The sequence below is a fragment of the Carya illinoinensis genome, chromosome 10 (assembly GCF_018687715.1).
Source record: "Carya illinoinensis cultivar Pawnee chromosome 10, C.illinoinensisPawnee_v1, whole genome shotgun sequence".
Classification (NCBI taxonomy): Eukaryota; Viridiplantae; Streptophyta; class Magnoliopsida; order Fagales; family Juglandaceae; genus Carya; species Carya illinoinensis.
This window is the reverse complement of record NC_056761.1, coordinates 27,645,807-27,660,657: the sequence shown is the minus strand read 5'-3', so window position 1 is coordinate 27,660,657 and position 14,851 is coordinate 27,645,807. Positions and strand designations below refer to the sequence as shown.

At 35.6% G+C, this 14,851-nt stretch overlaps 1 non-coding gene across 1 annotated transcript; it reads right to left on the bottom strand.

The window, feature by feature from the left end:
- Positions 1-14,337: 14,337 nt before the first annotated feature.
- LOC122280174 lies at positions 14,338-14,444 on the bottom strand. The gene has a single exon (XR_006229761.1). It is a non-coding gene; the product is annotated as a small nucleolar RNA R71 (small nucleolar RNA).
- Between the last annotated feature and the right edge of the window lie 407 nt (positions 14,445-14,851).

Sequence of the window (14,851 nt, the reverse complement as noted above, 5' to 3'; positions counted from 1 at the left end):
TTCAAATGCTAATAATCATTATGCTAATAGGGTTATCAAATAGATAGTTGATATTGTGAACTCATTAAGAACATAGTTGAAAAGAAGATTTTGGTGAAAGATATTTCTTCTTTTATTTTAGTTTGTACTTAAATAGAAAATTAATTATAATGATCACCATAGATGATAAATATAGAATGAAACAAATGTTTATCTTTTCTAGAAGCAGAAAGAATGGTTTGAACTTTGGTGTTTAAATGATTTTTAAGAAATATTCATTATTTTAATCATTATTTTTATTATTAAATAATTAAAAAATTAATTATTTATACATTATTAAATATCATATAAAAAAGAGTAATTTTCAATACAATCTTAAATTGTATAAGTTTTATGCATTTATTTGAAAAAAATTTAAGATTTATTAATATAAAATAATTTTTTACGTGAATTTTATATTTCTTTATTTTTAAAGTGATTGTACAAAATTTACATAACTACAAATATTATTTTTTTAATAAAAATAAAAAACAAATGACAATTGGAATGAAACGGCATTTCTGAATGATTTATATAGATTAAGACAGAATAAGTTATAAAAACGTATTTAAGAGTTGTTTAAGGTTCGGCTTGGTATTAAAAAATCTGACTATTATAATTTTTTTAAATTTTTATATAAAATATAATAAATAATTTAATTTTTTTAAATTTTAAAATAATAATAATATTAAAATATAATATTTTAATATTTAATTTTAAAATTTAAAATTTTCATCTCAAAATTTTCAACGTCCGGCCAACAGGACATAGTCTACGGTGCCATTGCCAGTCATTTACTTCATATACAAATGTATAAAAAATACATAGCACCGCAACGCTTTCGTCCCCACACGCTTTTCGGTTTTCCCGCTAACTTGCAATGGACATTATCTAATGCCAAAGCTGCTGACACGAAAAGTTTACTTCAAATGCAAGACAAACACAAAAAATCTATCAACCATCTCGATCAAAGTTTTGAATATAGTACGAAAATTCTACTAATCAAAATCTTGAAATGAAATATTTTACTATCTATACTGTTTTGTATACTATTTTAAAATAATCGATATGTAAATAAATTATATATATAAATATATATATATAAATTATATTTTAAAATAATAATCTATATATGAATAAATTATATATAAATACATATATATATATATATATATACAAATTAGCAATATCCTAATATGAATTAAAGGTAAAAAAATAATTTTATAATTTGAATAAATAAAAAAAAAATTAAAGGTTGAAATATCAGCCGGTACAAGCTGGTATTTGGCCAGTATAGCCTGTATCGGCCAATACACCTAATATTTAGAACGGTACAAAATATAGATAACATATGTACCGAACTACTGGCTAATACAACATATACTAGTTGTACTTGTTGGTACGGTACGGTATTAAAAATATTGATCTCAATATCAAATTGTCGAATATGGTTATGCCTTCTTGTAGTTGGCTAGCCCTTATGAGACTACTAAAATAAGAAATTCAATATATACTATATATTGAAATTCTTATTTGCATGCACGACAAAACACTATCGATATATAACCACTCAAATCAAATCAATTAACATAAAAAGATTATAAAGAAACTTCGGTTTTAAAATTTGGAAATTTCCCTATGTAATAGTAATACTCTCATATCCCACTACATTGACATGTCATAGCCTATTAGTTTAGAATTTTGTTGAGTAATATTATATACAATCATAAAGTATAGAAACGTATAGTTATTTAAAAAAAAAAAATAGACCTATTTATCTTCACATAATTGGATAAAAAACGAATAAGATTATTATTTGTGAAATTACTCAAATTTTTATGACGTCTCACTATAGCCAACACATGAATTAATATAGAAAAATATTTTCTCTTTATATAGGAAATGGAATAAATAATCAAAATTATTTTATTAACAAGTGATGTAGAAAATATATCATTTATATTATAATGTGACACAATTTAATTTATAGTATTAAAATCTGTAATTTTTTTTTTTATAAGTTAAATCTTGTTACATTATCTATGTATAATGTACCTGACATCCGTTTATGAATAAATATTATTGGACTGGATTGGAAATAAATAATTTAACTTTATTTATTGAATACTCTTGACTGGCCGCAAGGCCGGCTAGATGGTCTTGGATCCCAACATCAACGGTTGTGAAAAGAGACAAGTGGGACACTGGCTTCCGGCTCTATTTGTCTGGTTCCTTTTGAATTGCCATCCTGCCGACAAGGTTTGTTGAATCCATTTGATCCAATCGAATGGATTCAATATTTCAAAAAGTCCACTCTTCTAGAAGAGAAAAGGTTCGGCTAACCATTCCAATTTATAAAAGCTTAGTACATGTGAAGACTAGTTGCCGGTATATAATAAACAATTTGGATCAGCACAAATCATGGATTTATTTTTGAATAAAAATTACATAATTCATTTATACAAATATTATATAAAATAATATATTATTTATATAATAATTAAATATATATACACATTCGGTCAATCTCAATCTTATTTAATTCAAAAAGATCATAACTCAAAATCTACCAATAAGACTATTCAATCCAGTTGGTATCAGTCTTCACCAATCTCGCATAAACAAAAAATAGTTTTTCACACATTTTTTTCCTAGGCGGCAAGTCAACCGGTTATAACTTTTTTAATATCTCTCTCTCTCTCTCTCATGAATTTAGATAATTTGGTGACTTTGAAACCCCCAAAAAAATAAAAAAAGACATGTGAAAGAGAGAAACCTTTGCCGTAGAAAACGGTTCATTTAATTAATTTGATGCGTAGTATGTGGACAGGTCTGCGATAAAGTTTTCTAGACTTTTTTGGATAGAAGGATAATAATTTTAAAAGCTGGATAATTAATTATAATTGTCTATTTAAGGTAAAGGAAGCTTGGATGCAAGAATTAATGATACAGCCTATAGGACTTATTTGACGTGTACATGATGAGCCAAGTACTGTAGCTACTTATTAATATCTTTATAAAAAATAATACTTACACTTGTAAGTGTATAAGCATAGTGTAATAATTAAATAATTAAATAAATACGAGATCTACATAAAACGAAATTAATTTTTTAATAATGGCCTGCACACTTTTCAAAGCAACTGTATACGTGTAAGCTCCATACTAAAAAAGTGAATAAATACATGATTTACATGAATAACGAAATTAATGTTTTAATAGTGGCCTACACACTTTTCAAAGTAACTGTATGGCACGCATGTGTGTGTTTCATGATTATATGTAACATTACTCTTAAATCATATATATATATATATATATATATATGTGTGTGTGTTACCATGTGTACCCTGAAAATTAAGATAAATGTCAACCCGTCCCGATTGACTAGCAAATAGTTACAATATTAATAACGTAGCTGAAGAAATTAATTAATAATGTGAATACACGTAAAATAAGATCATGTGCTTGCTTTAATTCTGGTCCATTTATAACCACGTACAAGCTTGTTTATAATTATCTGGCTGCTGCATGCATGCATGGTGCCTTTCTGACCAAGAAATTAATCAAAACCATTCCATCAAAAACAAGTTGCTTGAGATCACTGCGCGCATGCTTTCTAAGTTGCAAATCAGTTAACTATCACGTCTTCGAATCAAAAGAAAAGTATTCGATCTTCACGTACCTTTAGTTTTTGATGTATAAGTTTGGTTGTAGTTGTCATGCATGATTATGCACTCTAGATGCAGACAGCATGCAGTTCCGTGCAGACATAAAATCGCACCATGCATGATGGTCAAATTCATAGGGTTGTTTATATCATCCCATTTCAAAAGTCGTCAAAAGCAGCTAATGGTAGCCAAATTTTTTGGAATGAGAAAAGGTAAAGGAAAATTACAACCAAATTTCGAGCCCGGTGTTTTCAAATTCCCCCACCATTATACATTACTAAAGAGGACCTAAATTAGTGTTGAGTTTTTATTTGTATTTTTTATTTTTCATTCATTTCGAGTATAAAAGGAGAGTTCGATCTCTTGTCATATGATTATAATTAAATTAACTCCTTGTTAGTACTCAAAATCCCAACCAATTAAATATATTTAAGGAAAATGATACTATGATGTATATATGGATCTACCTCTTCAATTTGACTCTTTGTCTATTTTAATTTTTAATTTTAATAATTAAAGAAGTGATTGTCAGTGAATTCGTATATATATATATATATATATTTATAAATATTTAAAGATATTTAAAAAAAAAAAATTGAAATGACTATAAGCATATTCAACTTATATACACGTTATACGGCATATATAGTAGGAGCGGCCATATTCTAATTGATTACGATATATATAATATATATTATTCCAGCGAAAATTCAGACGTTAAAATTTTGATCATTTCGAGGGGACTCTTGATTTACTCATTATATAAAAGCGATGCTGAGTTATTGATGACACCTAACATTTATTTTTTTATTAAATTAAATATTATTTCATTAATTATTAATGACAGTGAAAATTAACTAATTCACCAGATCATGATGGCATGCTGATTTTTTTTTAATTGACGAAGATGGCATGCAGATTAGACCATTAGCTAGCTGTGTTTACATGTGACCCTTAAATATAAACACATTTCATGTATGTGTGTATGAATGCATGTGACCCTTAAAAATTAGCGAAAAAATGCATGTGATCATGATCCGTAGTAATCCGAGACATGAACTTGTGAGTCCCAATTAAAAGAATAATAACTCAACGCCCTTTGCATTGACCATTTCGTAAATCATGCCACTTGTTAAGGACGTGTTTCACATTATCAGCTGTATAGATACTTGCAACAAAGTAAGAAGGTGGCACGGGGTGCTTAGTGGAACTTCGATGCTTGAGTTCGAAAAGTAATCTCCAGTAAAGTATATAAATGAATCTAAATGTGTTGTGTTTATGTGTTATTTATAGAGACATGACATGTTAAAGATGGTCAACCTTCAAAATATATCATGAAGATTCTCTATATAAATTGGAGTGATCTCCTTCCTGATTAGTTAAAAGCGTTATCCATTATCCTCAATGTGTATCAATAAGACACATTCTTGGATTTCCATTAGGTCATTGGGCCGGCTTTCAGTTATCCCGCTAATTTTTTTCGTGGAAACACGTGAGAAATTAAATATCTCATATTTTTCTTTCTTAGCCGTTGAGGTTTTATATTGACTAACATATGGGCTTCATGTGCAGTTAGTGAATTCCCTGCACGCCCTAGACATGACACACGTCTATAACTAATCCTGCGCTTGTACTCTTTATTTTCAAGAATGATAACCAATGGCATTCAGGTAATCGTTCAAGTTCCCAAGAGTCCCTCAAAATTCCTCATCATTACCCTCTTTCAGCTGCCTTTTCCATTTCCTTGGATTATTTTCATTTTTCATGTCCTTTTATTCCCTGCATCCCCATTTTTTAAATCTTATGAAAACTCACACTCCCTCATCTCTTTGAATTTGTTCTCCCCAATCCAATCACCAAATGGCTCACCATGGCTCTTCTCCCTATCAATCTTCGACAAAAACCCTTCTAGGGTTTCCACCCTTTTTGTGGCTGAATCCTCTGAGGGCCAAACTCCCCATTCCTTTAAGGGATTTACCTAGCATTCCACCATCACTTCCTGAGAGCTGATGAAGTTGAGGACCTCGTGTCGTATTCCCAATTCTGTAGAACTCGCCATTCCCTCTGAGGACATTGGTGCTGTGGATGAGGAAGGTTTCTCAGGGAGAGTTGTCCTTACAACCTGTGCACTAACGCATGGCTTGCGCTTCCCATTTTGTTGCCCTATTGGCGACGTTCTCAATCTTCTCCAAATATCTCCCACCCAACCTCATTCGCACGCTTGGCATGTGTTCTCAAGTTCCTGTGTGGTGTTCCACATGGTTCTAGAACCCTGGGAGGAAATATACCTAGACCTGACTGCCCACGAATTCTTCGCCTTCTACTCTGTGAGCCGATTGCTAAGTAGCGCTTACGGTTTACATGTTCACGACCAAAGCTTGGTGGCCTTGGCAAAAGAAATTTTTCTTTCTAGTTAGGAATGGCTGGGAATTCGCAGCCTCTGAAAAGGATATTTTGGATTTCCCCATTCGGGCTAGTTGGGAAAAGGTTATTGAGGACAAGAAAATCTTGATTGACCTTATCGGTCACGAGCAGGAACGCATTGATGCAGTCTTTAACTAGGCTACAGAAAATGATAGCAAAGGCAAATAAGGTTTGTGGACAAAGAAGTTGTTGTCCCCTGACAATATTGATAGATTCATTGTTATTCTCAACCACTCCCATGTAAAGGGACATAAACTAAAGGTTGTGAATAAGGTCTCTTCCAAAAAGGGGCATGTTTCTCCACCTTCTTTTGAAGTTCCCATGAAGCACCCTTGCCAAATAGAGGGTGAAGTGCCTACTTGCCACTCAAATGAAGATGCTAAGGGTGCAACTGTTGACATAGGTCTAGATAGGACCACTAAATTTGGCATTGTGCCCAATTTACGGAGGGAGGGGTCTACAACACCCACATTGCCGCTTGCATCTCCCAGGCTGGATGATCTTGATGTGATTATGGGACAAGTCCTTATTAATTTGGCTACGGCCTTTGACTTCGAACTGCCTGCCAAAGGGTCAGACTCGATGGATACTCAACCCTTTGAGTTTCCTTCTCTTCTTGTTTCTACGCATAGTGGTGGTGAATACACCTTTGAGATATTTAATGTCTTCTCTATGGGTGTGGCTAGGATCGTGACTTTTAAGATAACGCCTATTATAGCTGGCATTGACCAAGCTCCCAACCCCAACTCTTTGCCTACAACAGTTTCTGGGGGTGTGACCCCATCCACAGATAATGAATGAGTCTCTATTCCTTTTCTCGCCCTCTCCTCTTTTGGTAGCCACATGGAGCTTTCAACTCCTAAGGAAAGGAAAGGGTTGTCGAGGGGGGATCCAACAAAAGTGGAGATGAAGAAGACCTTGATGTCACCCCAGTCCATAATACTCCTACACCAAAAGTGGAGGCCATTGCCACTCTGTTTATGCTAGAGGTAGAAATCACTATTCCTTTGCCTACGCTAGAAATAGAGATCACTGCTACCTCTTCCATACCATTGACACATCCCCTAGGAAGGGTTCAATGGAGGACCATCAAGCCAAGGAAAAAGGGACCGAGGGACCTTCCCCTTTGAGTTCCTTCTTAAGATGGGGAAGTGATGGAAATGTCACACCACCTCAAGGACTTCTTGACTCTGATATAACTTTGCTTAAGAAGTCGCTATAATTTTTCCTCTTTTACTCGTGTGTGTGTGTGTGTTCCTTAGCTTTTTATTGTACCTTATAGGGCGTGGAAAGCTTGGCAGCCTGGATCTTTAATGACTGTGTTGATCTGAAGTTTGAGGTTTATGAGTGGCAAAAGTTTGCCTTCTATGCTAAACGAGGGATTTCTCAGCTACTAGTTGAGAAAACTTAGGTGGAATCTTACCTTGAGCAAGCTAATAGACACATTTGTTCTCTAGAAGGTGAACTTGATATCCTCCGCAATGAGGCGCTTGAGCTTCGAGGGCAATTACTTCATGCTGGGAGTGACAATGTGAAGCAAAATTTTGCCCTGGGATTGGTAGAATCTAAGGCAACTTAGCTTGCGCCCAACTACATGGCATCAGGGAGGAATTGAAATCTTCCCAGAGCAGTTGGTCACTGCCTAATAATGTTGTTCTGAGCATGCTTAAGAGTTAGCTACTTCTAAAGAAAGTCGCAAGCAACTTTCCCTAGAGTTTTCATAGGTCAACATGTCACATGACGCAGTTCAAAGGGAGCTAAACATTCAATTGTCCGAAAAGAAGGGGTCTTATAAAGACCTATGCAAGAGGTTTGATGCCTATAAGAAAGATTTGGAGACTGCCGACGCCAATCAAGATAGATAGAACCAGACCCTCATAAATCTGGATAAGAAGGTAAGGGAACATAAGAAGCGGCTAAGGTGGTTCATTTGTATCCACATTTGGCCTTCACCAGAAGTCTAAGGGACTAAGCTTTCAGGTATGGGTATGGGGCTGGTATGGCCCGCCTATTGGCCCATCCTCGAACAGACTTGAAATGTCTGAACCTTGAGGACTTTAAGTTCAACAATGCTTTAGTCCAATTTGTTGATTCCTTGGGATGCCGAACTATGCCCGAAGCCTTCTTGGACTTGTCGTCACCCTCGAAACCTTCCAAGCCTTTGCCAGGTCCTCATTCTTGAAGATTTTGTTGTTTTCGTAATTAACATCTATTTCCTCGATGGTCTGTATAACTTTAGTTTTTGTAACCATGACTTTAATGATCTTTTGAAAATATGTTGGACAAATTGGCATTGGTACGCTGGAATATTTTTTTGATGATATGTTGCTTTGAATGCATAATCTTCATGTTTGATTCGATCTTTTCTTTGTATGTATGCTACCTTCTTGTGGTTAAGTATAGGAGTCATGGGGTCTTCTGACCTACAACCCTTTTGAGCTGTACCTGGAGTCTTTGACTCGATTTTGGTGAATGAGTATAGGAATCGTGGGGTTTTCTAACCTCCACATCCTCTTGGTTGCACTGTGAGTTTTTGATTCAACTTTTGTGACTAAGTATGGGGAATTGTGGGATCTTTTGACCTGCATGCCCTTTTGGACTGCACTGCAAGTTCTTGACTCAATTTTGGTGACCGAGTATAGGAATTATTGGGTCTTCTGATCTCCACGCCCTCTTGGCTACACCGTGAGTCTTTAACTTGACTTTGGTGACTAAGTAAGGGGAGTCGTGGGGTCTTTTAACTTCCACTTCCTTTTGGTTGCACTGTAAGTCTTTGACTCAACTTTGGTGACTAAGTATGGGAAGTCGTGAGGTTTTCCGACCTTCATGCTATTTTAGACTGCACCATGACTTTTTGACTCAACTTTGGTGACTGAGTATAGGAATTGTTGGGTCTTGTGACCTCCACCTCTACTTGGCTTCATCGCGATTCTTTAATTCGACTTTGGTGACTAAGTAAGGGGAGTCATGGGGTCTTTTGACCTCCATGCCCTTTTGGCTGTACCGCAAGTTTTAGACTCAACTTTGATGACTAAGTATGGGAGTCGTGAGGTCTTTTGATCTCCATACCCATTTTGGTTGCATCGCGATTTTTTGACTTGACTTTGGTGGCTAAGTATGGGAGTGTGGGGTCCTTTGACTTCTGCACCCTTTTGGCTACAACATGAGTATTTGACTTGACTTTAGTGACTAAGTATGGGAGTCATGGGGTCTTTTGATCCCCACACCCTTTTGGCTGCACTGTGAGTCTTTGACTCGACTTTAGTGACTAAATATGGGAGTCGTAGGGTCTTTTGACCTCCACACTCTTTTAGTTGCATCACTAGTCTTTAATTTGACTTTCGTGACTAAGTATGGGAGTCGTGGGCATGCAAACTAGACAACCACTTGTCTTTAATGATATGTCTTTATTGAATACATAGGAAAAACAAAAAGAAATAGAAACCAAGTGTAGAATTTCTTAAAATGTCAGCATTCCAAGGGTGTTGCAACTCTTTTCTGTGACTGTCTTTGAGGCAATACGACCTTGGTCGGTGGTTGGCTATCACTATATATGGCTCTTCCTAGCAAAACCCTAGTTTTTTTTTTTTTCATCTTGTGTTGTCACTCACATTTTCTTGAGGACCAAGTTGCCTATTTTGAAGGATCTGGACTTGACTCACTTATTGAAATAATGCTATATTTGCCTTTTGTGGAGGATGTTTTGGATCTCAACGTCTTCTCTCTTCTCTTCTAGGAGGTCGAGGTGCTTCTCGAGAGTTTTGTCATCCTTTATTTGATTAAAGTGGCAGGTTTGGTGTGTAGGCAAGCCTATTTCCACTGGCGTGATTGCATTGCTTCCAAAAGCCAATGTGAACGGTATTTTTCCTATTGGGATTTTTACCGTTGTCCTGTATGCCTTTCTGTTAGCTTCTTCTTTAAAATCCCCAGCAAGGATATGTTCATCAACTCTGCTAGTCCATTGGCTTGTGGGTGCTCGGGTGATGAATATTTGGCTTGGATTACTAGCTCATTGCACCATTCCTTATAATGCTCTTAATCTAATTGCTTCCCATTGTCAAATATTATACTGTAAGGGATCCCAAACCGATAGATGATATTCTTCCACAGAAACTTGGCAATGGCCTTTGTTGTTATGGTTGTTAGGAGTTTCGCCTCTGCCTACTTTGTAAAATAGTCCATAGCCACTATGACGTGCTCCACGCCCCCCTTCCTTGGCAGGAAGGCGCCAATTAAATCAACTCCCCACTAGGCAAATGGCCAAGGGCCATAATAGAGAATAACTTTTCCAAGGGGCAATGAGGGATAGGGAAGTAGATCTAACACTTTATGCATTTTTTTGCAAATTGCTTGGCATCCTGAAGGGCGTTGGGCCAATAATAGCTCGCCTGGAGTGCTTTCCTTGCCAAAGCTTTCTCGCATGAATGGTTTCTGCAGACACTCTCATGTATCTCTGCTAGGATGTACGACGCCTCTTCTGATAAGATACACCTTAGCAAAGGGGCGGCAAACACCTTTTTTTTTTTTTTTTTTGTTTTATAAAGAGTTCTATCTATCTTGATGAATTGTGCTATGCTTCTTTTGGTCTTCATTGCTACCTCTTTCTCTTTAGGAAGCTTGCCTAAGTCTAAATATTCAGAAATTACCTTGGCCCATTTTGGTTTTGCTGGTGTCAATTGGTTCACTTTTATTCCGATTGCTAGAATCTCTATTACCCTTTTGCGCACCTCTCACAGGAGATTCACTTATTGCTTTGCCGAGGTAGCTTTAGCCAGTCTATCTGCTATGGCATTATCCTCTCTGAGGATTTGTTCTAGTTTGAAGTAAGTCAGTTGGTCGAGGATCTCCCATACTCAGTTAAAATATTGCTTCAATTTCTCACATTTTGTAGCATAGGCTTCGATGACTTGGTTTACCACAATTTGGAAATTTGCCTTTGCCTCGGTCTCTACTACACCCAGTGCTTTGGCAATTGAGAGTCCCGCTATCAGGGCTTCATACTCAGCTTCATTATTGGTGGTTTTGAATGTGAGCATCACCATTTAATAGTGTTCCTTGTTGCTTTTTTCAATAATGTAAATCCCTGTTCTCCCTCTAGTTTGACAAGTTGATTTGTCAACAAAAACTTGTGAGGGTTATTGGTGCGGTGTGGCTTGAATTTCAACTGGGAACCAGTGACGAAGTTTTCCAAAGCTTATCGAACTCACTAAGTTCCACATACCATGCAACCAATATTCTCCCAAGCAGGTGTTCAGTCAACACCTTTACAGAATGGGCTTGAAAATATGGGTGTAACCTTTTTGGATATCTGGCTTTGACACCTTTCAGTGCACGGCTCGCATGGTATACTGGTGCTTGGGTGGCTCCTTCATCTCTAACTGCGGAAACTGTGTGTGGAGATACTGCCAAGTATACGTACATGGTATCTCCATGATTAGGCTTCTTCAATAATGGTGAGTTGGAGAGGTATGGCTTCAATTTTAGAAAAGCCAGATCACATTCTTCGTTCCATGGATGGATGCTTCTTAAAACCCTGAAGAAAGGAAGGAATTTGTATGTGGACCTTAAAACAAACCTGTTTAAGGTTGCTATTTTGCCTGCTAGTCGTTTGGTGTCATTGATGGTCTGGGGCGGTTTTATGTTCAATATGGCATTGATCTTCTCAGGACTTGCATCAATACCCCTTTCAGAGACTATGAAGCCTAAGAACTTTCCTAAATCTATGCCAAAAGCAGATTTTGCTAGATTTAAATTCATTTTTTATTTGTGAAGCACAATAAATAACTCTCGTAGGTTAGCAAGTGTTGGGCAGGTTCTTTTTTTTTTTTTTACCAACAAGTCATCAACGTACACTTCTATAGTCTTTCCAATCTATTGCTTGAACATCTAATTGACCAGCCTATGGTAAGTTGCCTCGGTGTTTTTCAACCGGAATGACATTACTCGATAACAATAAAGACCTTTGTCAGTAATGTTTTCTCTTCATCTGACTTGCTCATGCAGATTTGGTTGTATCCCGAATAAGCATCCACGAAGCTTAGCACCCGATGTCCTGACGTTGCATCTACAATAACATATATCCGCAGTAATGGAAAATTGTCCTTGGGGCAGGCTTTATTTAGGTATGTGAAATCAATGTACATTCTCCACTTCCCTTTCGCTTTCTTTACCAATACTCCATTGGATAGCCACTTTGGGTAATAGGTCTTTGATGAGTGTGCAAAAGTGCACTCTAAATATCTTATTATTGGACTAAAATACTAAAATGTGAATAGAAATCATAGAAATTAATGTGTATTCTTCAATTGAATTTCTATTTACATAGGGATACTTCTAAACAGTTTTTTTATGTTTAATTTCAGAGTTTATAAAAGAGCAAGTCAAGCCCAATCAAATTCAGAGGAGGACATTCATGGGGTTTGAGAGCAATTTGGAAGAAAAGAAAAAAAAATCACAAAATGAAACCACGAGAAGTCCAAGTCTGAAATTCGCTAGGAGACAATCTGGACATACTTTAATCTTTTGCCTGTATCATTTTACTTACATATCGGATTGATTCGATTCTTGATGCATTAAAAATCTATCTTAAAGGGCTATAACTTTATTTTTAATAAGGATTTCCAAATTCGAACTCTTGAAGGATGTACATGGCTTCCAAGATAAGTCATAAAATTTAGGCGATTTTTTTATGCAGAAATTAAGAGGACATTAGGGTTTCTTTCCTACCCTATATAAGCATATCATTAGCACGAAATGAATGGGAGGAGGCACAAGAGGCAGATCTGAAGAGAGGAGAAAATCACTTCCATGGCCACCGTTCGTTTCAGTTTTCTCTGAAGATTTTTATTGTCCATTATATTTATGGGTAACTAAATTCTCAAGTAGGGTTAGAGATGAATTTGACATTAGATGGTATTTATAATTTATTTTTAATTCATGTATTTGATTTTCAATTGTTAAAACTCTTTTGTTTTATCATTTTCAATTTATTGTTGATGCTTTCTTTTCCAAATATTCATAGAATTTATTCTGTTTATGGATTCAGTCATGCTTTTTCTATTGAATGGATTAGTACTTTGATTATGTTTAGATCAATTATTTATCTATATTGATTTAGTTTTTTGCTGTAATATCGCTCTCTGAGTATATTGTCGTCATTAGATTTTCTCAATTGGGGTAGTAATTTACGTATTTTAAAAGTGGTGAATGATTTTTCAAAGGGTTAAATTTGATTTAATTTTGGTTTATAAATCTATACCTTCCGATTGAGAATTTCGTAAATTGAGTTCTTAATTAAGTTATCCAATGAATTAAGAATAATTAAAATACCAGATTTGTGCAAGGGATTCCCGACGTGCTACTATTCATCAAATTTGAATACTTTTTCCTTTAATCACTTTGCTTCATTTTAATTTACATTTAAAATTAATCTTTGTTCTCCATTACTTATTTAATATTTTTCTTTAGTTTCTTTATTCCTCTTGTTATTCTTTTAATTTGTCTTCCTGTGGAATCGACACCCCAAAGCTGTGTTACAATTATCGTGTTATTCTTTGGGCGTAATCAAATTTTGGCGCTGTTGCCGGAGAGACGGTAGAAGAATTGTGAGATAGTTTTTCTTTTCAACAGTTTGTAAAGGTGGTAACTTCGTTCCCTCTTTTAGCTTACTGTATCTTTATTTTATTTTCTATTTCTTTTATAGTTTTTTTTAGTGTTGCATTTTTCTCTACCTTGCATGCACATGTATAGAGACGCCTTGGGTCAGTTTGCTTGTATACCTGTGTTAGAGTTAGAAGTTTAATTTTTTTGATCATTTGTTTGATAATTCTTCTAATTATGAGAAAATAAGTGAACACAAAGATGAATCCACTAGAACCCTTTAGGATTACCTCCACCCTACACGCATAGCCACACCATCATGCATCATGTTTCCAGCTAATATTCGTCAATTGGATTTCAAAACAGGGATGATATAGTTACTCCCTACTTTTCATGGCTTGAAAAATGAAAATCCATATGTGCACATTAGGGAGTTTGAGGAAGTAGTTGCGACTTTTCATAGTCAAAATGCAACTGATGACATTGTGAGACTTAAGTTCTTTCCTTTCTCTTTGAAGGATAGAGTTAAGAGTTGGCTATACTTATTGAGACCACGATCTATTGGGTCATGGAATGAGATGACTCGGGTCTTCTTTAATAAATACTTTCCTCAACATAAGACCAATGCTTTAAAAGGCAAATCTCCACCTTTGTACAAAAGAACAGTGAGACTTTGTATCAGTCTTGGGAGAGATTTAAGGAACTATTGAGTATGTGTCCTCACCATGGATATGAGAATTGGTATTTAGTGAGCTATTTTTATGAGGGACTTACACCTAGAGAGTGTCAATTTGTGGAAATGATGTGTAATGGTGAGTTCTTACACAAAGATCCTGATGAGGCCATAGAATACCTCAATGAGCTTGCTAAAAAAGCTTACACTTGGACTAGACCTAGTGCTACTGAGAGCACAAATAGGTCACGACCTGCAAGAAACCTAAATGGTGGTGGAATTTACCATCTTAGTGAAGAAGATAACCTAAAGGCTAAGGTTGAGATGCTCACTAGGGAACTAGAGGTGTTGAAAACTAAGGACTTAAAGCCAACACATGTGGCTAATCATGTAGAGTTTTTTGGACCATGTTTTGTGTGTGGCAGGGTAGATCAACTTGCCCAAGAGTGTCCTACATTTGCTGAGA